Source organism: Tachypleus tridentatus, chromosome 10 (assembly GCF_004210375.1).
Source record: "Tachypleus tridentatus isolate NWPU-2018 chromosome 10, ASM421037v1, whole genome shotgun sequence".
Lineage (NCBI taxonomy): Eukaryota > Metazoa > Arthropoda > Merostomata > Xiphosura > Limulidae > Tachypleus > Tachypleus tridentatus.
The window spans coordinates 89,934,090-89,958,195 of NC_134834.1; the positions used below are offsets into that span (position 1 = coordinate 89,934,090).

The following is a 24,106-nucleotide window of genomic DNA, read 5'->3' on the forward strand; positions in this document are numbered from 1 at the left end:
TAAAGGCCTGATTCGTGTTAAAATTGAACTTTCAACAAATTTAATAATTGCCTTAGAAACTGTACTTTGGTTAGGTATAATTTCTGTGTGGTTGACATATTTTAAACATTTTAGTTTTTGAGTAAAAAATGAAACAATATATACGTGTTTTCGAACTCAAGTTCCTCTCGGTCGCTTGGCTGTTTCCGTGACGTTTTATAACTATGACGTAATACGTGCCAGACACGCTTCGTTGCGCGTCGACCATTTTGTTCCTTTCAGTGCTGGTGTTTTATGTAAATCTATCAGTGCTTTTTTCAGATTACATACTTTGTGAGACTATTTTTGTCTTGATATTGCTACTTTATGTTTGTTTTATGATAACATGGTTTACTGTGTTGCTTATGTATGTAAAAACGGTTCGGCATCGGGCAAAAGCTTCTTTTCGTTTCCGTGCAAGGAGAAGGAACGGCAAGGTGGCGACAGTGGGTAGGAATGGTCAATAGGAAGAACTGGACTCCTTCACACCATGCAAAGCTTTATCAAGATCACTTTGAACGCTTATGTTTTGTATCGGATCCCACTGCTTTGGATTCCGTGTATTTCAAGCCAGGCAGGTTGAGACTGAAAAAAACCATCGGCAGTAGACAGGATCGTCCCCACCATCTGATCTCAGCCTGCAGTGTTCAGGTTCCACCCCTTTGAAGCCATCCCTTGCCATCACGAAAAGAATAAACTTAAAGGTATATGTGCAGTATAAAGTGATAAACAATAACTAGTATAATATAATAATTTAAAAAGTACAAGTTTTTGAAGAATGTAACTAGACATACACATTTCACATTCATGAGCGTGTTTTGCATTTGTGGCACCTTAGTGTCAGTGAAATCTTGATTTCTTAGTCTAGACAGTGGACAAATCTATCCCAAATAGAGTATATTTGAAGTTTAAAAGCTGGTAGATCATTCTGTAGATGTTTTTGTATCATTTTTACACATGGAAAAGTTTGAAGAATACCATTTTTTAAATTTAACATATCAAGATAAATTGAAATAAGACTATGTCTTGAACATGTTGAAGTAATCAAGTACATTTTATGTATTTAAAAAAACAAACATTGTAGACTTGTAAACAATCAAATATAAACTCCATCACATATTTCCATAACTCATCATAATAAAATTAATCTTAACACAGTACTTTGACATTGTCATATTAAATGTAAATCTCATAAACCTCATAAAGCATGTTGTTTTAATATATAATCTTATTTCTTCAGTATCACTCACAGTTCCGCTACTCCTGCTCGTGGAACTGTCCTCATCACTAGAACTTGTCAGATCTGTGTCAAAAGTAACTGTTCTAGGTTCGTTCAGAGTAGGTTCGAATTGATATGGCGCCACTCGACACTGTTCAGAACACGAAGTCAAAACAGACTCCGCCTCTGTTTCTCCGTATGCACTGGCCATGTTTATTTACATTCAACGCGCTGGCGTTGGCAGTTTGTTTGGCAACTATTACACCACAGTATTTTTCCTAGCGGCAAACGTAAAAACTAAAACGTTCGAATTGCCGCTCGGAAAGGGCTCTTTCTGCACCAAGTTATATGTTTCATTTATTAGCACATATGTTTTATAAAAAAATGTGAACCTGCAAAATTAATCAGTATGAGTAGTTCTTTTGATTACAAAGTTTTCTTTTTCTGTAAAATTCACGTTTAAACCGGAGACCAGTGGTCTCCGATTAGAATTGTTTTCTATTATACAAGAAATCCTCTGTTTGAAGAAGTGCTATTGCAGTGAAGACACCAATTTGACCGTTTTAGAGGATGTTTACTATTATATATATTTATGTTGTATAGTTATCAGTTGGCGCACATTTGATGTAGCAAAATATTGTTATATTTGAAATTTATTACTGTCCTAATTAATCTTATTTCACATTCTTAAAAGTATATTAGTTTATATTTATAAATGATTTTTAAAGCATGAAGGCGTCGGGTTATTTTGAAAATGACTTGAGAAGGTCAAAACGTTTTCTGTGTTTTATTATTAAAGTTTTAATACCCATACCAGCCGTTCGTAGATACATTATTAGAAATATCTTTCACGACACGATTCATTCAGACAAGGCCATGTTATATCACAACAAGCGGTGAAGCATAGTAGTAAGTAATGTATACACCCTAATATACCTTAAGGAGTTGATGTTACATTACGTGAACCGTTAATTCAAGTAACTGGTTAACATTTTACACTTTAATAAATACTCAGATGGTTGCTACGTTTATGTAGACCAAGGAATATCTGCGCTAGTTGTCCCTAATTTAACTGTAAGACTAGAGGGAAGGCAGGTAATCATCACCACCCACCGCCAACTCTTGGGCTACTCTTTTATCAACGAAAAGTGGAGTTGACCACACTTTATAACGTTTCCACGGTTGAAAAGGTGAGCATATTAGGTGTGACGGGGATTCGAACCCGTGACCCTAAGATTATGAGTTTAGTACCTTAACCACCTGGCGATGCCGGTACTATAGTAAGTGAGGAGTTAATATTTATTTCGTCCCGAATTTCGTATTAGTATAGCCATGTTTCTCTCTGGATGTATAAAACAGCTCACAGTTACATCATAACACTTCCTTGCTACATTTAGTATTAAAATATTGTGATTGTTCGTAAATATAAAAATAGCCTAAATTTTGAAAATCATTCTTATTCGTTGATTTGAGACTATTTAAAAACATTGTAACCAGGTGGAGTGCTCAAAGACCCCTCATCCTTGACAACTTTATTAATTCTTAGTTACTATAGCACCATTTAGACTTTTCACATGATAGCTGGATATTAAACAATTCTACATGTTGTTTGTGTTTAGCTGAAATTTTAATTGTTTTTTTTATAATCTTTAAATTTATCATTGTTGTTTAATTGATTTATTTCCATATATAAATATTTATACATTCATTGTTTTATTGTTACAGACCTTCGTCATCTATTTCGCTACTTTCTTTTTTGTTCGGCGTTTGTGGATAGTTTTTTCAGGTTTTGTATAAACTCGCCACGAAATAAATGAACCTATAGTTTAATTTTTAAATATAAATCGAATCGTCTGCATCAAACTCGAAGTAATTGGTATTACTTACGCCATTATGGGACACACCAATGATGTGAAACGCAGCTTTAGAATTTACAACCATGACTTGGATGCAGAGATGCCAACCATTATGATTTGAGTGTAATCATTACGATTTTGGTGTATACATTACGACTATACGCTCATACAGACAAATATTACGACTTGTTGCAACTCTCAAATTATTATATATTATATAGGCCTGTACAATAAAGTGATAAATTGTTCCCCCAGGGCTTGAAAGTGGTGAAAAGAAAATTTCTAGTGAGATACAAATAAATTTTGATAATAAATAAAAGACATAGTCCAAATGGCTGCTTGCGATAATCGTGTTTGTGCTTGAAATAATAAAAAATATTTGTATCTCCGACGTTTACCAATACTTTGAGTGCGGTGCTTCTCCATATTGGGTACGTGGGGGAATCCATAGTTACGTCATCAGTGCTTGTTTGCCAATCAGCGCTCGCGTAGATGGGCATTTCTCGTTTTCTATGCGGCATAGAAACACCAATGTGATGATTCACAAGTGAAAAAAAAAAAAAGAGGCCTCGTTCACCAGATTGTCTTGTTTCTGGTAAATCTAAAAAGACTAAAATTGTGAATCAAAAATTTAGGAAAGAGTATAGTGCAAAATATCCGGTCATTGCATCAAAAGTCAGTGACGGTCATGCATTTTGTACAGTTTGTCACATCGATTTTTCTGTGGCACATGGCGGAAAAAACGATTGTTCCAGACATACAAAGTCGGCATCTCACCAATAAAAAACTGAGACAAAGACAAAAACGATGCAAATAACGACATTTATGAGTAAGGATTCAGAATATGAAACCACAAATGCAGAAGTGATGTTACCCCTAGCTTTAGCCTCTCATGCAGGACATCTATTCATCAAAATGTTCCCAGACTCTGATGTAGCGAAAAAATATGGCTGTGCTAGAACCAAAACTACAGCCATTGTACAAATGTTGGGTTGTGAAGATGACAAAATGTTTTGAAGCATACTTACTAACAGTGTTTACAGTTTAGCCACAGATGGATCCACAGACATGGATGACTCAAACTGTATCCAGTGATTGTACGATATCTGTACGGGTTCTGTCTACAATCATTACGCTCAGTCATTTGAAATAGTTGGCATCTCCGTGTATGTGGTCATTATAGTAAGTCCATTTTCTTTCGTATAAACATATTTATTTTGGCTTGAGTTGGGGGAGTATTGAAACCAAAAAGTAATATACACACGTTTCTGTTGCCTTTTCCTTTGATATTTTTTGTTAAATCCGCGTTACCATAACAACATATATCAGCCAACGGTAGATCACATTGTATCTCAATCTCTCGGTCTCCCCTATGTGGAATGAGATTAACTAGTCATGTGTAAAACACTTATCACCATGAATAAATTCGATATATTTATTAAGTAAGAATTGATAGATTTAAGCAATCACGCGTGTTTAACAAGTGCGTTAGTTTACAAGACGAGTTGCTGTTAGAAGAACATTTCTTGATCATTTCACGAATACATTAAGTGACGATGTTCAGTCTAGAAAACAGTAGTACACACCTCACTTTAAATTAACATATGTTGAACTGTAGCCAGTATTGGGTAGGGCAAGCTCGTTTAACTTTTGTTAAAACACGACTGTTCTTTAACACAAATTCGTCCATGACCTTGGCCATGTATTGTATCTATTACTTCTAATAAATCCGTGATGACGAGAAACTCATTTGAAGTAAAACTGTATTTCAGGACGGTGGGTATAAAAAAACAACAACTTTTTTTAGAATGTCAAAACGTTGTCCTGTATTTTATTTTCGAAAAAGTTTAAACACCCAAAACAACCGTCTTGAGATACAGTTCTAACATGTATGCAAACACCAGAAGCTTTATACTCGCCTACGAAATTTTATGACAATTTTCAGTAGTTTATAGGATTACGTAAATCCAGATTAATTGCTATTTTTATTTAAAATTTCGTTAGTTTAACATTATTTTTCCATATAATCAAAACACAAAACTATCACTCTAATGAGAAATAGACAAATCAATATAAACCTTCTCCTGGAACCCACCTGAGTGATTTGATAATTGTAATTCTTGAATGTTGGGTTCGAGTATTTCGGTGGATACAGCTCCTGACAGACCATTCTGTAGCTATTCGCTAAACAAATAAAACAATGAAGTGAAATAACACACCACAAAATAGCTTTACTTAGAGAAACTATCTAGCTACGTTTACTATGCATTTAATATTATAAAAGCCAACTTTTTCTTGGCAATAGCCCATAATAAGTACTGGCAGGTATCGAAAACAACTGACATTATTGTATCTTGTATACATACCGACTTACATAATCTGACATTGTTTTAGCATTAATAATCTCTTGGGAAATTTTATCGGTTATCTTTCAGAGAAGTTAACCAATGCCTTTCTATCTTACCAAGGGTGCGAAAAAGTACTTTTTAATAACCTTCTAAAATACTGTTAAAATATCAAATTTCACACTCAGTGACAGGAAGAAATAACTATTTCAAATTATGAATAATTACTTTAACAGCATTTCAAACTGGAAATTACATTTTTGAAGCTAAAATTTTCTTTTTAACCCATTATGTTGTTTCATATTAATATATTAACAACATAGTAAATAATAGTATAAAATATATTATTTTCCCTAATTTGTAATTGTGAAATACAGTCATGTGAAAAAGTTAGGACACTCTATAAAAGCCTGTGTATTTTTGTAACATTTTTGGATATATAGATATTTAATCTCAAATTCAACAATACTGAGAGATTATAGGAATATAAATAAACAATTAAAACTGAAGAAAAGACTTTTCAAGATCTTCTGTAAATGTAATTCTACAAAAATGCATATTCTAACTGAGGAAAAGTTAGGACACCCTACCCCTTTGGCTGAAATAACTGCAGTGAGACGCTTCTTGTTGCTATCTATTAGTCCCTGACATCGGTCTGAAGATAGTTTGCCCCACTCCACAATGCAGAATTCTGTCAGCTGTGAGATGTTTGAGGGTTTCTTGCATGTACAGCCCGTTTTAAGTCACTCCAAAGCATCTCAATGGGATTAAGATCTGGGCTTTGACTCGGCCATTCCAGGACTCTCCATTTCTTAGTTTTCAGCCAGTCCTTGGTGGATTTACTGGTATGTTTTGGGTCATTCTCGTGTTGCAGGGTCCAGTTCTGCTTCAGCTTTAATTTTCGTACAGATAGACTCACATGTTCCTCAAGTACCCTCTGATACACATTAGAATGCATGGTGGATTCTATGATTGTGAGCTTCCACCTCCATGCTTCACAGTTGGTATGAGGTTCTTTTCCTGGAAGGGTGTATTTGGTTTATGCCAAACATGTCCTCTGTTCTGATGTCCAAATAATTCAAATTTGAACTCATCTGTCCAAAGAACATTATTCCAAAGTCCTGGCCTTTGTCTACATTCTCTCTGGCAAACTTCAGTCTGGCCTTGACGTTTCTCTGAGATAGCAAAGGTTTCCTCCTTGCACACCTCCCATGCAAGTTAAATTTGTGCAGTCTCTTTCTGATTGTAGAGGCATGCACTTTCACATCAAGAGTAGCCAGAGCCTGCTGTAGGTCCCCTAATGACATGTTAGGGTGTTTGGAGACCTCTTTTAGCATCTTGCGGTCTGCTCTCGGGGTGAACTTACTTGAACGACCAGACCTGGGCATGTTGGCAGTTGTTTTGAAAGCCCTTCACTTGTTGACTATATTACGGACAGTGGAATGGCTGATTTCAAAATCCTTTGGGATCTTTTAAAATCCCTTACCAGACTCATAAGCTGCTACAATTTTATTTCTGAAAGACTCAGGCAGCTCTTTGCTCTCACCATGGTGCTCACTCTCACTTCAACAGTCAGGAACACACCAAACTAAATGTCTGAGGTTTAAATAGGGCAAGCCTCATTCAAAATGCTGAGTAACGATCTTCTAATCATGTGCACCTGGTGTAATACACCTGTGTGTGAGTTGACCTATTTTAAGTGGGAATAAATGTGGTGTCCTAACTTTTACTCGGTTAGAATATTTATTTTTGTAGAATTACATTTACAGATTTAGAAAAGTCTTTTCTTCAGTTTTAATTGTTTAGTTATATTCGTATAATCGCTCAGTATTGTTAAAATTGAGATTAAATATCTATATATACAAAACTGTTACAAAAATACACAGGCTTTCATAGGGTGTCCTAATTTTTTCACATGACTGTATGCTGTTAGTTTATTACGAAGTAGTGTACCCTGATGTTGCATACAAGTACATTATACACCACGAACACTAGGTAATCCTTATGGAACCTTAAATACGTAGTAAAGTCTTTAAACACAATCAAGTGTTGTTTACAACAGAAGTATTTAATAGTTTGTAAGAATATGCTTTAAAACCTTCAATATTTACTAAGAAATGTTGCTGTAAAAGTATAGTCTTAGAAACAAAGATGCCTCTCACTTGCTCAGCGGAAGGTTTTTTAAGATTATAACTCTTAAAAACTGTGTTTTGATATTTGTGGTGGGCACAGCACAAATAGCTTATTGTGTAGTTTTATGTTTAACAACAATAACAAAAAAAGACCAAGATTGAATGAGTTAAACTTTTGTTTTGTTTGTAAAATAATGTTAAATGTTGATGATGTTTTCAGACTTCCATTTATTTCTTCATAAGTTTAATAATCAGTTGAGATTAGTGGTTCTACTTTGTTCTTTTAGAGTAAATACACGCACGTCGCTGTACCTTCAGGAATCTTTAGTGTTTTGTCAATAGTAGCAAGTATTACAGTCTACCCTATACATGAAACATTTAACAGCCAATTTCCTTATATAATACTGGAGATAAAAGGACCAGAAGGGCTTCTTATCTCGATTTGTAAGTAAACCATAACAGTGACATGATGAAAAATTAAAAAAATAATTTTAAAAGAATTAAGGAAAAAAAAAAATTTTTCTACTTTGTGAATTGAGAATAATTTTTGCCAAGGTCACGTTTTACTTCCGATATCCAGTTCTAGAACATGTGATAATTTTATTCCGCCTGATTGTTTAGCTGTAAGATTGAAAGCTCGACTTTTGTGGTGAACACAACTCGTATGGCCAGTTGTGTGGATTTACTCTTGAGAAAAGCAAAACAAACCCAAATAAATATAAATTAATCATATAGATTACAATGATAAACACCTTTACAATAGAAAATATCTCATTTTTATTATTACATCATTTCGACTAATACCATCGATACTGTGCACAGAAACGTAATTATTAAAATAAGAACATACCCATTGAATAATTGGTTGCTGTGGTATTTGTTAATCAATTACTAATTTCAGTAGGTTTAACTTTAAACGCACAGTTATAAAGTTTATCTTTTAATTTATATACTTCAACAAATAAAGTTGAACTGTTTGTTAGGATTGTTTCATTATTAAGAGAGTTTTTTGACGTTTTAGTTTAACTAATCTTCCAGTATACTCATATAAAATATTTACAGAAAATGTTTCACTACTTCTATCAGCCACATTGTAATAAAAAGAATGCTTCTGTCACGTGAATTGGCATTCTTTCTTGAGTTGTTAGAGTTAAGAAACTTTATAACCAATGTGGGAAAAATATTTTACCAGAAAAAAAAAAAGTTTTCAAAATTTTAATTTCGACAAGATACTCAGTGTATTCTGTGTTGAAACCACAACTAATATATTTTACATCCTAGTGCTCAGCTGTAAATCTGAAGGTCTATAAAGCCCAAAATCTGGTTTTAGATACATAGAGTTTTGAGGGACATACTAACTGAATCTAGTATCAGTGTTTCTTTTCTCCACTCTCTCTCCCAAGATCTTGTGTACATAAAGTTTGAAACTGTGTTTATATTCTCACTCAAAAGTTATTGAAACTAAACATACCTTATGTGCACAGATATCAATACCATGGTTTAATATCCAAAGCTTTTTTTTTGTATGCATGTGTACTGATCCTACTTATGGTTAAATATAAAATAATTAGATATAATAGTGAAGCTTAATTGATACATTGGGTTGTCTGTGAATCATGAAGGGTCCTAAACTCCACAGATATTTTGTGCAAGCTATATTTAACAAAGGTGTGAGTTTACTTAAATAATGAAGAATAAATCTCTTATGTTTTAAAAAAAGGTTTTTTAATTATTGTACAATTATATGAGGATGCAAAGTACCTTAAAGAAGTTGTGACTGTATTATTCAGTCATAGAAAGATGCTAGTTCTTTTAAAGAAGCCTTGGCTTATTATTATTTAGTTAAAGATAGTTTGAAACATTCTATTCAAGTGCTAAAGTGCCATCTATCTTGTTTTTCAATTATAACCAGGGAATATGTTTGAAAATGTTCTTGAAATATATTATAGTATCTTGCCATTTCTGTTTTGTTTTTTTAATAAATGTGAATTTCGTATTCAAATCTTTTTTTATAGACTGGCCAAATATCAGATAGAAGGTCTAGTTTGAAGAGATTGATCTTCAAGAAACAGTAACAGAATGAAAATAGAGGAATAAAACTATATTAACTTGTGTTTAACAATATATTAAAACTGTTTTATTGACTTATAGTTTAAGAAATATAGTCTGCAGTGATGTTTCCAATATTTATTTAGCATGTAGTAAGAGAAAAGGAAACATGTCAGTAAGTAAAATTAAAAAATATATTATATACCAGACCATAGATCTGAGATTCTGTGGTTCGAGCCCCACTTCTATTTCACTTACAGCAAATTTAATGGGAAAAAATAGTACCATGTATTTCTACAGGGTTGGTGCTAAACACCATTATCGAGTTAGAGTGGCCCATAGGGTGGTGTTGGATTGTTTTTCCTCCCTTCATTCTATAATTTCAAAATTAGGAACAGCAAGAAAACATAGCTCTGAGCAGCTTTAGGGGAAGTTCAATAAGCAACAAACGGAGAACACATCATTGTCAATTATATGAATAGTAAACTATTGCTGCTATATACAAATAAAACTGAAAACAGAAATATCGTAATTTGGGTAAAAAGAAATCTTAATGTACTGGTAAACAACTTTTCTTTTTATCTTGGTTAACGTCATTCCTTTTTGTCTCTCTATCCTTAAATAGAACGCTACACATATCCTTGTAAATGGCTATGTGAGATAGTGGTTTCCATCATACAGTATTATAAATAACAAGTTCATCAAAAAGAATCAGTTACATATTTCAAAAGAAGAAATAGATGTTTTTGAACATTAGTTTAATATTTTGTATAATTATTCACTGGGTGTTGAAACAAGTCAACTAAACACCCAGAACTGTAATTTTATGAGATGTCAAAAGCATTTTATGTGTTTATTTTAAAAATGGTTTGTTAAGTTTCTTATGTTTTTAAATCCTGAATAAACTCGTGAATATTTTTAACCACAGAACAGTTGAGGTTATAGTAATAGTTACAACCGTAATTAATCTAATGTAACAATAAATTTTTTACAATCCATAAGGTGTAATGTATAAACTAACATTGAAACTTAAAACAGGTATTTGAACATTTAAATATTTAACAGAACTAGTTTTATTGTTAAATGATGTTAAATAAATTAATACTTAACCTGTGAGAAAATAATAAATACTTGGTTATTTTTATATTACACATCTAAGTTTCTAAAACATACTAAGCACACTTGTGCTCAAATTCATAAAACATGAAGATGTGTTATGTAACTCAAAGGTTTAATGGTTTTCTTACATTCAGCAAAACTATACATTTATGTTAGAAATATAAGTACAAGTTGTATGTGTTGACCACGAATGTCAGCTGGAACAAACATGAATATATTACGTTATTATACTCATCATACCCATTACAGCTGTATACTTTAGTATTTCAGGTCATGAACATCACTTGATACCTTATGCAAGAATGTGTAGTGTCAAGGAAAGCAGATTTACACACACTATTCAGTATGCAAGCTGTGTACAGTGTAAGGTTTAACAATTTTCAGAAGTGGATAGTGTACGAGTACTCCTGACAAGCCACACAGCAAGTACAGTAGTTGCATATGTTTAGCTCTGTTTTCATCACAAAGGTTGTGTTTAATACACATGCATTATGTATAATATTGTAATAGATGAGGTCATATGAAGTATTACTTACAGAAGTATTGATCATGAACTATATAAATAATCAGTGTTTAATATTAATTATTTTTACCATACTATAACAGATCAGAAGTTTCTTTAAAGTTCACTTTTTAGTATTTGTTGCCATTTAAATAAATCTTGAAGAGCAAGTATAATAGAAACAATGACAACTGACAGTAATAAATATTCTCACAAGGAGCAGAATTAAATTAATTAATTTGAAAAGAATACAATAGAATTACCTACAACTTGTTAACGAGTTGTGTTATTAATAAATTAATCTTAATCAATGAAAGAAATCACTGTAAGTCTATCAAGTTTCTCATCAGTATCATAAATATTAATATTAACAGTTTTAAGTTTATTTCTCTGTACTTCTGTATCATGATGATTCAAACATCTATAAGACAAAAAATAGTTCATGGTGAATATTGTATCTGTTTGAGGTTTGGTTTTTACTGTTTTAGGTTACTGATGATGTCATGATCAGAATATTATTTTTGGGAGCAGTTTGGTGAAATATAAATATTATGATAAATAAAAATGAAGTTAATAATTTGTATTATGTAAGGCAAGACTCATTTGATAGTTATGTAGTAAAGTATGATGACCAAATAAATAGGTTACAAGGTATGAAATGTTTTATGTATATTATTTATTTTAGTAACTGTATATATACTTGTATATCAATGTGACATATTTTATATCACACTTTAATACTTTATTAATCTTCAGTTCCACATGTTTTATTGTGAATGAATCTTGTTGACTTATTTAGTACCAGTTCTCTTTATCAGTCTTTTCATCTAATGTTGCACCAATTCTCTTTATCAGTCTTTTCATCTAATGTTGCACCAATTCTCTTTATCAGTCTTTTCATCTAATGTTGCACCAATTCTCTTTATCAGTCTTTTCATCTAATGTAGTACCAGTTCTCTTTATCAGTCTTTTCATCTAATGTTGCACCAGTTCTCTTTACCAGTCTTTTCATCTAATGTAGTACCAGTTCTCTTTATCAGTCTTTTCACCTAATGTAGTACCAGTTGTCTTTATCAGTCTTTTCATCTAATGTAGTACCAGTTCTCTTTATAAGTCTTTTCATCTAATGTAGTACCAGTTCTCTTTATCATTCTTTTCTTCTAATGTAGTACCAGTTCTCTTTATCATTCTTTTCACCTAATGTAGTACCAGTTCTCTTTATTAGTCTTTTCTCCTAATGTTGTACCATCTTTCATTATTAGTCTTTTCACCTAATGTGTTCCCCGTTAGTAGAGTGGTAAGTATAAAGATCTGCAATGCTAAGATCAGAGGTTTGATTCCCTTCAGTTGATTCAGCAGATGGCCCGATGGTGGCCTTACTAAATGAAAACACACACACACACCAGTTTTCTTGATCAATCTGTTAACCTACTTTTCATTAATTTCTCTATCAGTTTTGTCTATTGATACAGTATTAAGTTTTTATCACTCTTTTGCCTACTCCTTACCAGGTTTTTATTATGCTGTTTTAAAGATGTTAAAGTTCATAAATGTCAGTTTTGTCAACAGAATGAGTAATAGTTTTAGTAAAACATCAGTTATTCTGTGTTCTAAAGTAACTAATTACTTTATTGTTAGTCTAGTTAGCTAGCTGAATACCAGATTTCTTTTGGGTTTTATGGTGTAAATGCTGGCAATCTATGATTATAATTGATTATACTTACCATAAGGCATTAGTAATAGGTCTGTTACAGTTTTAAACACTACATGCTGTACCTAGTCCCTTATTTTCAAGAATTAGTTGAGCATATAATAATAGTATTTCAACCATACTGTGTTCACCATGTATGTTACTAAATATCTAAATATTTTAAGAACACTTCTCATTTCCTTCAGAAGTGTCACACATTTTGAATGTTGACATTACCAGTGTTTATACAGTATTTATACATATAGTGAAAGACTTAAAACTTCCAGTAACCCTGACAACAATTCCCATTAAACATACATGCTGACACTAATATTTGATTAATGGAACTGGTTTTGAAATTGAACTACTTAAATTTTAACAATACCTACAAGTTGAAGTAATCGTACACTAACTGATAGTTTAGACATTTAACCAGTTTCATGGTAGTATTCTAGAGTACAGATAATCAAGTACATGAGACAAGGTGTACTAAATGATAGCTTACATGTTTAACCACTTTTATAGCAGTGTTATAAAGTACAAATAATTGAAGTGACACGAGTCGAGGTGTACTAATTTATAATTCAGATGTTTAACCAGTTTTATGTCAATGGTTAACACACACAATGTTGCTTTTTCTTGGCTGTTGTAAATGGAGAATTTGTTTAGATTTAGCTCTCTTAACATAGATTTGGTTGACTGCTCACATAACATCTTTGTCTTTACTCATTTAAAGTGTTTATAGTTTTGGTACTACTAACTTTTAATGTAGTGTGTGTGTATATATATATATATATATCTATATATATTCAACATATTTGGCAAACTGTTAGTAAACCTTATAAGTGTTTCACGTAGAAAAATTATATTTTTCATTGAAGTACATTTAAAAAAACTGTTATTCTGACTATATTTAGTACTCTTGTCACTAGTCTGTGTGGAAAGTGATGTGAATGTTGAAATTAAAAATAATCCTCTTCATCTCAAAATCACAAATTTCATTGGCTTTATCTCTAAAACCTTTTAAGTACAATTGTTTGTTTTTAGTAAAACTATTTTGTCTGTTATTTTCTCTATACAATGTTGGTCAATTTGACCTATCTCCTGACAACCAAAAGTTAGAAAACCAGAATAGGTGTGGTAATTAAAGGAATTTGTCTGTCTTCTAATACGATTGTTGAATACTCTAGGAGAACTTGTTTACATGTAATACTTTTGTGGTGATTGTGTACAAAGATATCTGCTTTGTTAGCCCTCTTAAATCCTGTAGCTGTGTCATAATAGTTAAATACATACTATAGATGTATGTATCTGTTGTGAGAATACAGTGCTATATTGGAATGTTGTTTATTACTCACTAAGAAAACAAATCACTGGAGCATTTATATTAAACATTTTCAAACCAAATGTATGAATATTTCGAATTATGCTAAACGTTATAGATCCATACTTCAACAAAGTATTACAATAGAGATGGATTCAAGATGTTTTAAGGTCACAACTAGACATATACTAGTACTAGTGATAAATTTATATTTCCTTCATGGTTTAAGTTACTTATAACTACATTAGTAATAAATTTAGTTACAAAATTAATTAGCCTGTAAAACTCTGAGAATCTCATATGAATTATGATCAAGTGGTTTCAAAGAATATCCTTATTTCTGGTTCATATGAAAGTAACAATTAAAAATAAACATTTACAATATTATATTTACAAAATAAATGATAAACTGTAAACTTGAATTCATGGATTAATGTTTACAAACAAGATGTATGTTTTCAAATATTAATGTTTTTACTTAATCTGTTGTAGCACATGCACTTTTGTTTATTTTGGACATCAACATGATGGAATTCATCTGGGTCGAGTTGTTTAACTTCAGAACTATCTAAAATCTATTTTGTAACAATATTACAAAACTTTCAGGCATCGTAAGCAGTATTAAGGAAAAAAATAAAATTTCAAACCTAGAAATATTGTTAGAATCTTAAAAAAGTCAAGGCATGAACAGTTATTATTGTAATGTTTAATTAAATTAAATGATGTATTTGTTTAGAAATAATTAGATTTAAGGGAGGAAGAAACTTATTGTTTGGAATTTTAATTTGTGGCATGTTTTTTTTAATGCACAAAGTTTGTAAAATGTATGGGGCAATATTGGTAAGAATGGGCAGTTATCCTTTTCTACTTTATTTATACTAGTACATGAGTGTATAGTCTGGGATCAACATATTTATGAGGGAAAAACTGCTCTTTTGAAAGTCTTGTGGAACATCCCATCTTGATGTTGTCATTATAAATCTTACAATGCTTGGTGGAGGGCATCCTTTCTAATGCAGGACAAAATTAACCACTTGTGGTACCACTAGCATTAGGTAGAGTTAATTTCCCACAATATTTGAGGAGCTCTGGCTTTACATGAATGAGACAATTCAATTCTAATCCCAGTGGCTCTGATGATTGAATTGATTTTCTGATTGCAGTCTGCAGCTTCATCATTTTGTGTTAGGTGTGCATCTCAATCTGATTGGTTGAGAACATCATTCTTCTAGGACTAGAAGTATGAACATTGGTTTGAACAGTTTGAAGTTGTTGTTGATATCTCAATTATGGTCTGATATGATTTAACCACAGTTGATCAGTGACCTTTTACTGTGAACAGGATATATCGTTCACATTTCTGATGAAGTGGTTCACATGGCATTGTGTGGAGTTGCCCTTTCTTCCATAAATCTTGGACACTTTCTGCTGTTTATCATATGTTCCTCTTTGTTGTTCAGTTAGTGATGCTGATTTTGTCAAGGGTGATCAGTATACCTGTTTCAGATGTGGTGTAGTCTCCCTTTAGTGTATATATTCTTTACAGAGATGTTGATACACTCCATGGGCTCTTTTTTAGATGCATTTTGAAAATGGCTAATCCTGGTAATGTACACCATTCCCTTCACCAGGCCAGAGTGGGATTTTAGTTTTTATATTAGGTAAGGTATCATTTTGCAACATATAATTTTCCTGCCAAGAATATGTATTTCTAATAGATACTTACCACTTTTCACACTTTCTACCCTTCTTTCCCACTTAGTGTTTTTGTATCTGGCATCTAATCTCCAAGTGAGGTTAGACTATACATCAGGGAGAGGTAGTTGCATAAGGAGTGTATGTCACACTTCTGTTGGTAGAGGATTGTTGCATGATTGTATACATGTTACAGTACATCTGAACCACATTAAACATGTAAGGGTTGATGGAAGTATTGAGGCTAGTGGTGAGTGAAATGCCTAAGTGTATAGAGGGTATAATAATTGAGTAAAGTTTTTATGTTAGAGTTGATAAGTATCTATAAGAAGTACATTCTCTGTGCAGAAAAATTATAACATTAGACTGTTGGAAAAAAGATACTTTAAAGGAAATTGGGTTTTAATTTTCTTTGGTGATGTTTTGGGAAAATGCTTTTTTTAAATCTTCAAACAAACTAATGATAAACTACTGTAGGATATTCTGAAGTACATAAGAACAGAATGTAACATGAGACAGAAACACAATAAATAAACCATATAGTAATGACAACAAAACAGAGCTGATATTGCTAATTTAATATTTATGTAATATGTCACAAATTAGCACCATTATTAACTTCTTCTAAATAAATGTTTATCAAGAATGAGCTCTTCATACAATGAGAGGTAGAATAGAAATGTGTTAATCTGGAGATGAATACTGATTTTAGTTCCAATTTTGATATTAGAAATATTAGTTTCAGCTTAGTACATTAACAGGTAGCTAGGATTTCCATATTTAATAAATGAAGAAAAAGCATACTTCTTAAGCTAGTAAAGGAAACACTGGCTTTCGGAGGGTCTTGGCCATGACATAAGACCTGTGCTGACAAAATCTGGGGGTAATAAGGTGCTGTACATGGTGTAAAAGGAACAAAGGGTATTAGCCACAGTATGTTTTCGAACAGACTTAGACACAGATGAAAAATGGTCACTGTCCTATAACAGTATAACGTACAGGTGAATATCTGTAATTATAGTAATAGATTCAGTAATTGTGGATACTATAATAATACAGTGGGTGACATACTAAAACAAATAACGTATTCATACCAGAAGAATGTATAATATGTAAACTAAGTAACAATGCATATGCAGTTACTGTATTTGTTTTTTCATGTCACATTATTTGTTTTTAAAACTTCAGCTTCTGTACGATCTCCACAGACTCAGGTACTAAATAAACAGTAACAATGAACAAATGAAATGTAATGGATCTACATGAAAGATGTATTTATGTCAACTTCAATTTTTATTCAGATACACATACAAGTTATGAATTAGTTGTAATGTGATAACACAGTGTCAAAAACTGTAACCCTTGTTCCATAGTGTAATAACAGCAGCAAATTGCATATCTATCTGATATGAAGATACTACTCTTCAAGAGTGACTCATTTCTGATGAAGTAATAGTGTAGAATTCTAACTCAGTTCATAGTGTATGCTTTATTGTAAAAGTGCTGGTGAGAGTACAGGGAAAAAACATTTTATCATTCTGTTTAGCTATACAAGTTTTGTACATAAAGAAACAAGAATAAAGGTAAACCATTATTAATAGGAATAGATCTGGAGAGAATTGATCGAGATTTATGATTGGGATAAGTTTCATAAACTGTGAAATAGTTTGTGAATGAATGATATCCTAAAATACCAGAGAAAGAAATAAAGACCTGGTTAAATATCATTTGATAAGTTAATTACACATTACTTGTAATCCAATATCAACAGTAATTCTTAATCAAAACAAATGTTGTGTTAATTTTATTTTTGTGCAATTCTGTCAACATTCCTTGAATTAAGGGGTTCAAAATAATCTTTGACTTTCTTTTGAGGGTTACTGGCCAGTTCTGTTGTGTAGATGGATCCATGTGATTAAACCATGGACAAAGGGTCTTTAACTGTGTGGAACATGGTTAAAAACTGAATAAATTCATGGAGAACTTCTTTATATGCACACAAATTACAATAACTTACATAGTATACTTACAAAAAATACTTGTAGACCTTAAATACAATCTGATCCTTTTGTTCACCTTGAGACATTCAAAGATTCCATTTCACAGGAAAGTAGTTAGTCAGTAATATCTACTTATTATTCTGTGTGAAGTTAACTGAACTTTAAACATGAACATTAAATTATACCTTAATCTAGCTTCAAGTAGTTAACAAAGTCTTGGATTCTGTTTTCTTCATGATGTATTCATTTCAGCTTACGTCTTTACACCTATGGATGAATGGTTCAGCTGATGAGTCCAAGCTTGTCGTGTGTGACACTAAAGAGAAAATGTTGCCGAGTTGTTTGAAAGAAGTGTACATGACCATTTGTGTAAGTACTAAATATAATAATAATTAACATTATTCTTTTATGGTTGACACGAAAACATGTAAATTAAAAAAATGCATTTCATTGGTGCAATAAAAATTGCTGTTCATAGTTACCTGTATGAGTACCTTAGTATGTGTACCCACACATTAATATTTACATGTATTCAGATTTGAGTATATAGAACAGGACATTGCTAGGGCTGTTAAATTTATGCAAACATCATTTACAAGTCAGTGAACTTAACTTTGATAATCAACGCCTAAACGTTTTTAATGTTAACTTGTGATAAGTTCTCTAGGTATTATGAAAGTTGTACATAAAGAAAGAAGGCAGTAAAAATGTTACAACAAATTTGTGTAAACTTTAGATTAATCATTTAAATATTTTTATGTGGTCTATAAAACTTTATCAACATGTTTTTATTATATATATAGACATTAGAAATGTTACATGTTAACAGGTGAACGTAGCTGGATTGAGAAACTGTATCATCAGAATTGTTACAATGAACAGGAAAAAAATTATTTCCATAATGTTACATGATCTGTGTTTGATATAATTAAACTGTAAGTATTATCATTTACTAAAGATGTATACTTCTGGAAAACTTATTATTTGTTTTTATTTAGGAAGAAGTAGCACTTTTAAACTAAACCACTACCATTATTTGAATTTTGTGACCAGCTATTAATATATGTTACAGGAAATGACATGATTAACAGTTGTGTAGATGTAATATAGTTTATAAAATACACATATATGTAAATAAGTCTCTAAGTGTGCATTTTAGAAATTATCTAACTATGAAAGGTTGGAGGGTGTTACTGTATCTGAATAATGTTAAGAGAACATAATTAGTAATTATGTTAGCCATAATGGATACAATTTAAGTAAATTAAGGTTTAATGAAAGAGTCTTCAAAATAAGTTGTTCTATTTGTGACAATATACGTTAATGTTTTTCTTCTTTAGTCATCAGCTGTACATTTCTGGTTAGAATATGCACTGTTGGAGGCATGGAAGTGAAAGATAACATGGAAAACATTTGGAATGTTTTTAAATGGACAGTTAGTGCTATAGCTCTCAATGTAACACAAGGTGATATTGTCTGTGAAGTATACAGGGAGTTTGAGGTTACCTTTCTTGGTACTGTACAAGTAAGTGTATAAACTATGTAGACAAAATATAATTCTTGAAAGATCTAATATTATAAAGAGTTTATATATCCCTTGTTGCTTGTTTAAATGCTAGAAAAATTCTCCAAGATGGTAAGAAAAACAAGACCAGATTGGGTTAACATTGACATAAATTGTTGCCAGTTGAGATGTGTAATAATTACTTCTGATATATATACCCAGCTTTGCAATATATGTTGACTTCTGATAATGTTAATTTCTGTTGTTGTAAACATGTTCTTGTAAATGTTTGTCCATTTATACTACTTTTTGGTTGTTCTTTAGCTACTTCCAATATTTGAAATTACTCGTTCTAATTCTTATTGTTAGGTAAGCTTTATAGTTTACCATGTGTGTGTGTGTGTATTGTCTTTATTAACATTACAAAATGAAAAGTAATTTATTATGTAACATTAACAATTATTTAAACTAGTATTGAAACATCCCAACATCTCTATACTATAGTTGTATCTATAGGGTTGTCAAATGATAACTTTTTGTGAACAGTATTGTCAGTGGATATGTGTACTCACAACTAATTGTAATGTGATATGAATAATGAGTAACATTTGAGAACAAGAACCAGAACCAGTTTACCATTTTAAGTTTAACTAACACTTTATATTTGTGATAAATGTAATCACGGGTTTTAAGTTGAGAAGGTTTTATTCCATTGCTGCAGTCTGATATGCTTGTTATCAGAATCTTAGTATAAAATACACTTAATACACCATAAAAATATATCAAAAAATAACTTTACTAAGTTCATTCAAAAATACATTTTATATTTATCAATTCAACTCACTTGTTACTTATCTTCAGCTAACACTGATTAAATAAGTTTGTGTACAGAAAAAGTTAAAAAAAAGTGTAGTACAGGTAATTGCATTGAAACTAGAACATAATATTATCATAAATTACCATGACTGCCTCAGAGACAAATATATCAGAGCCATTCTGTTTACTCAGGTTCATATGTTAGGTTAGGTTGGTTCAGTGCATTAATGAGAACTTGTACATGCTTCTTAAAAAATAACATAAAACAAAGTTAATCATATGAAACAATAATTTATTAGTAGAATGTACAAATAAACTAATGTATAACATAACATTATTCAAGTGTTATGAAGCTACAGTAGTAATAACTGAAGTTTTATTTCACAAAATGCTGATTGTTGGATCTAGTTGTAATAATTCTTCATTCAGATGATAAACACACAATTCATCAAGGAGGAACAATAGATTCTTAATGTTCTACATACTGGTGTTATCATTTGATGTTAAATATGGATGTGGTAATTATTTGTTCAGATGATATGCACAATGTTTCTAAAGAGAAACAGCAGATGCTTACAGTTCTACTTACTACTGTGGTTTTAAGAGAAATTGGGATAGAATGTAACATTTTTAGAAAAATACTGAACAACCATTAAAACCATTATTATAGAACTTTGAGTCACAAAAAACACAAACTCAAGAAGTCTTGATACAAAATGATACTAATTTTTATTCCCAGCTTTTTGAAAGTGCTTTGGTTATAGGGTTTTTATCACTTTATAGAGTTTTGAGTTTATTATTTAAATTACTATTTCGTAAATTGACAAACATCAGTTAAATAAGCAACAGTTATAAACATTTATCATAAAAATTTTAACACATCTTTAATTTAGAAATCCATGTGACATATTCCAAAATAACAATTATTATTTTACAATTGTTCATAGTCTCAAGAAAAATAACTATTTCTATGCATGTGGCTTGTAAATCTGACACTGAATTAGTGTGTACAGTTACAGACTTCACAATGTGTGTATACATTGGTGCAAACACATTAGAAAGTGAAAAGTAATGTATTCTAAAACTGTTTTTGGTACAGTATTTATATTTGTAAGTAACATTATTTTAATTTAACTTTACATTGATACATACTAAAGATATTTGTATAAAATACATGTGCAAATATTCTTGTAGACAGTCATTTGTTGTGTTTGAAATTAGTTTTTTAAAAATACACTAAACATTCCTGAGGCTGGTACTGTTTTGAACACTGTAAACTTTATGTTCCTTAGATCAATATTTTAAATGTTTATATTTAAACAGATTTCTAAATATTGGCTTTTGTGTGTTATGGCATATACTGGATGCTTATTTGGTTTAAATTATATGTGTGTGATGTTCAAAGGCAAAAATCTGTCAGTTCCTTAAGAAATAGAATTTCAAATTACCAATATTCACATGCTAGAATATAAAACAAGAACTTCCTGTTATCTATTTTCCTAGATATATTTGTCTTTGGAAATGTTTGTTTACATATACTTTCTTCACTGTATGAAGTGTTTATAACCAGAGAAAACTCAGAATTTCCCTTACATGATTTTTTAGCTTTTATTAAGTGTCTTCATAAATAAACCCATTTTTGTGTTGCAGACATGAAATAATTATTTTGTTTTACATATTACACTTGCACAACTCAAGAGGCTTAGCAGATTGTGACATGTAAGTACAACTTACGTAAATAGAGAATGTCATTGTTTTCTATATTTATTTATTTATTGTTCTGTGTTTCAAGACAAGTAATTGAAATTGAAATTTTAAAATTTATTTCTAAACAGTAATAATGTATTACATATGCAATGTATTAGAACTCAAATGTGATTGCATTCTACAAAACACTGGTTCCTTAGAACAAAGGAAAGACAGTTGCACTTATTAAAGGTCAGTTTTATGCTATTTTATACCAACTGTGGTTACACGTGACTCACTGATTTTATTATTATACTTTGGATATTTAACTACAGTGGAAACTCACAATTATAATCAGTTGAAATACACAACACTGTATTATTATACTTTGGATGTTTAACTTAGTTGTAAACTTACAATTATAATCACTTAAATTACATGATGAGGTTTGTCACATTGACTTATCATTTTTTATAAACTTTATTGGCTTATGTTGATTTAAATATTGTTTACTAGTATATAACATTACATCTTCAGATACCACATGTCTACTGACTAACCTAGATATCATGATACTTATTTCAGTTTCTGTGACTCAGCAATAAAGACTACATTATAAAAGTTTACTTATTACACACAATATTTTATTAAGGCTTGTTTGACTGTTTGTTTCATCAATACCTGTAGTACAAGACATACTCAAGTTGATGGGTTAGTATGAGCTGATAATTTGTGTTTTGTATGTACAGTGGAACTTGTTTGTGTAAACAATTAGGAAGCTTTCATTGTGACTTAACACTGTGGTGTGTGTTGTATTTTTGCTCATTTTAATCTTAAATAGAAATACTTTCTCCAGCAATCAGAACTTGATTTTTCAAAACATGGAAACAAAGCTGATAATGAATAGTAGAGCCATGGCAACATATGTAAACATCTGTAATGAATGTTTTGAATTACACATATTTCATCTTCAACAAATCAATAAAGTTAATGAATTAAACAATCTTTAGTATAAATATTAATATAAAAATACAATAAACAGTGTTATAAATATTAATATAAACATATAATAAACAGTGTTACAAATCTTTCAATATAGAAAGAAAAAATGCAAGGGGAATGAGTTTGAATTTATATTGGGAGTTGAACTTTCTTTCATCAACAGTTTGTGATCATTACATCCATAAGTTATGATTAAGCATCTTTCAAGGAAATGGGTGGTGATGATGATGTTTCATTGTTGAGACTATATAGGAAAGTTAGGTGGAGTTTGAATTTTAACTACAGTTCTGTGTTCCAGGGTATGTATTGATAAGTGATGGGAAGTCTTATCTCTGTAGGTAGTTTTACATCTACAATCCCAGTTAGTTGTTAGTGGTATGATAAATAAGATTTCAGGTTATATCTACAGATATTTACTAGAAATAATTCAGTCTTTTATAAGATTGAATGAAACATCACAGAACTTTATCACTTTATTTGATGCTGTAGTTTATAAGTTATATAAACTTATATTAACACTGCACCTAAAATTGAAAATTGTGAAGTCTGTAATGTATATTAAAAGCTATGCCAACAACTATTTTTTCAATTGTTATAACTAGCCTGTTATAAGGTTGTATGTATGTGGAATTTTCAGCCAAACACAATATAGATATTTGCTGTGCCAAGTTGTTTGCCTATTAGCCTGTTTGATGTTAGATTTTATATATATGTAGGATATTTGTTGTGCCAAATAGGTTGTTTACTGGACTGTTTGCTTCTGAATGTTGGGTGTTCTTTAGGTATTGGCTATGCTAGGTAATTTATCAGTTTGGTCTGTTAGATTTTACACATTAGGTAGGTATGTTTACTTGAACAGTTTACCAACCAGGCTATTTGCTGTTCAATTTTACATATATGGTAGATATCAGCTGTTTAATATAGTTTTTCTACCAGGCTATTTGCTATTAAATTTTATATACTCAGTAGATCCTTGTGGTTGTACCTTGTTATTGATTGTACAGTTTTTCTAACGTTAATAGCTAATTATGAATAGTGATTTGTATATATTTTTATAATGTGTTTTTAACCACAACATAGCAGCTCACAGAACGACTTTGAGTTTTTTTTTGTTTTGTCAAGTACAAAATTTTAGCTCATATCTCCAGC

At 31.1% G+C, this 24,106-nt stretch overlaps 1 long non-coding RNA gene across 4 annotated transcripts in view; it reads left to right on the forward strand.

The window, feature by feature from the left end:
- The first annotated feature begins 222 nt into the window (after positions 1-222).
- Positions 223-24,106, forward strand: part of LOC143229843 (uncharacterized) — a 48,980-nt gene continuing 25,096 nt past the window's right edge. For all 4 annotated transcript variants that reach the window (XR_013016092.1, XR_013016095.1, XR_013016093.1 and 1 more), the window contains exons 1-3: positions 223-722; positions 18,202-18,318; positions 19,290-19,474. This is a non-coding gene — a long non-coding RNA (uncharacterized LOC143229843). The remainder of the gene's footprint in view (positions 723-18,201; positions 18,319-19,289; positions 19,475-24,106) is intronic.